Below are 2,607 nucleotides of genomic sequence, written 5' to 3'. Positions count from 1 at the left end.
AAATTTGGGACTCGCGCGGATTTGCAATTTTATGGCTATAAAATGCCAAAAAATATAATTTGGTCATTTCGGGGCAGTGGAAATGGTTTCTTAGGCCGTATTTGATGTCCGGGATAAATATTCGATGATTCCAGGACGGATCCATCCGGGCCCAAGGCGGAAGGCATGGCTATAGCACACAAAAATTTGGGACTCGCGCGTATTTGCAGTTTTATGGCTATAAAATGCCAAAAAATATAATTTGGTCATTTCGAGGTGGTGGAAATTGTTTCTTAGGCTGTATTTGATGTCCGAGATAAATATTAGGCAATTCCAGAATGGATCCATCCGGGCCCAAGGCGCAAGGCATGGGCTATAGCACACAAAAATTTGGGACTCGCGCGGTTTTGTAGTTTTATGGCTATAAAATGCCAAAAAATATAATTTTTTTCATTTCAGGGCGGTGGCAATTGTTTCTTAGGCCGTATTTGATGTCCGGGACAAATATTAGGCAATTCTAGGACGGATCCATCCGGGCCCAAGGCGGAAGGCATGGGCTATAGCACACAAATATTTGGGACTCGCGCGGATTTGCAGTTTTATGGCTGTAAAATGCCAAAAATATAATTTGGTCATTTCGAGGCGGTGGAAATTGTTTCTTAGGCCGTATTTGATGTCCGGGACAAATATTAGATGATTCCAGGATGGATCCATCCGGGCCCAAGGCGGAAAGCATGGACTATAGCACACGAAAATATGGGACTCGCGCGGATTTGCAGTTTTATGGCTATAAAATGCCAAAAAATATAATTTGGTCATTTCGAGATGGTGGAAATGGTTTCTTAGGCCGTATTTGATGTCCGGGACAAATATTAGGCGATTCCAGGACGGATCCATCCGGGCCCAAGGCGGAAGGCATGGACTTTAGCACACGAAAATATGGGACTCGCGCGGATTTGCAGTTTTATGGCTATAAAATGCCAAAAAATATAATTGGTTATTTCGAGATAGTGGAAATGGTTTCTTAAGCCGTATTTGATGTCCGGGACAAATATTAGGCGATTCCAAGATGGATCAATCCGGGCCCAAGGCGGAAGGCATGGGCTATAGCACACAAAAATTTGGGACTCGCGCGGATTTGCAATTTTATGGCTATAAAATGCCAAAAAATATAATTTGGTCATTTCGGGGCGGTGGAAATTGTTTCTTAGGCCGTATTTGATGTCCGAGACAAATATTAGACGATTCCAGGACGGATCCATCCGGGCCCAAGGCGGAAGGCATGGACTTTAGCACACGAAAATATGGGACTCGCGCGGATTTGCAGTTTTATGGCTATAAAATGCCAAAAAATATAATTGGTTATTTCGAGATGGTGGAAATGGTTTCTTAAGCCGTATTTGATGTCCGGGACAAATATTAGGCGATTCCAAGATGGATCAATCCGGGCCCAAGGCGGAAGGCATGGGCTATAGCACACAAAAATTTGGGACTCGCGCGGATTTGCAATTTTATGGCTATAAAATGCCAAAAAATATAATTTGGTCATTTCGGGGCAGTGGAAATGGTTTCTTAGGCCGTATTTGATGTCCGGGATAAATATTCGATGATTCCAGGACGGATCCATCCGGGCCCAAGGCGGAAGGCATGGCTATAGCACACAAAAATTTGGGACTCGCGCGTATTTGCAGTTTTATGGCTATAAAATGCCAAAAAATATAATTTGGTCATTTCGAGGTGGTGGAAATGGTTTCTTAAGCCGTATTTCATGTCCGGGACAAATATTAGGCGATTCCAAGATGGATCAATCCGGGCCCAAGGCGGAAGGCATGGGCTATAGCACACAAAAATTTGGGACTCGCGCGGATTTGCAATTTTATGGCTGTAAAATGCCAATAAATATAATTTGGTCATTTCGGGGCAGTGGAAATGGTTTCTTAGGCCGTATTTGATGTCCGGGACAAATATTAGGCGATTCCAAGATGGATCAATCCGGGCCCAAGGCGGAAGGCATGGGCTATAGCACACAAAAATTTGGGACTCGCGCGGATTTGCAAGTTTATGGCTATAAAATGCCAAAAAATATAATTTGGTCATTTCGAGATGGTGGAAATGGTTTCTTAGGCCGTATTTGATGTCCGGCACAAATATTAGGTGATTCCAGGACGGATCCATCCGGGCCCAAGGCGGAAGGCATGGACTTTAGCACACAAAAATATGGGACTCGCGCGGATTTGCAGTTTTATGGCTATAAAATGCCAAAAAATATAATTGGTTATTTCGAGATGGTGGAAATGGTTTCTTAAGCCGTATTTGATGTCCGGGACAAATATTAGGCGATTCCAAGATGGATCAATCCGGGCCCAAGGCGGAAGGCATGGGCTATAGCACACAAAAATTTGGGACTCGCGCGGATTTGCAATTTTATGGCTATAAAATGCCAAAAAATATAATTTGGTCATTTCGGGGCAGTGGAAATGGTTTCTTAGGCCGTATTTGATGTCCGGGATAAATATTCGATGATTCCAGGACGGATCCATCCGGGCCCAAGGCGGAAGGCATGGCTATAGCACACAAAAATTTGGGACTCGCGCGTATTTGCAGTTTTATGGCTATAAAATGCCAAAA

The sequence above is a fragment of the Nicotiana sylvestris genome, chromosome 6, assembly GCF_000393655.2.
Source record: "Nicotiana sylvestris chromosome 6, ASM39365v2, whole genome shotgun sequence".
In the NCBI taxonomy this organism is placed as follows: Eukaryota; Viridiplantae; Streptophyta; class Magnoliopsida; order Solanales; family Solanaceae; genus Nicotiana; species Nicotiana sylvestris.
The sequence above is the reverse complement of the archived record's forward strand: the minus strand, read 5'-3'. Positions refer to the sequence as shown.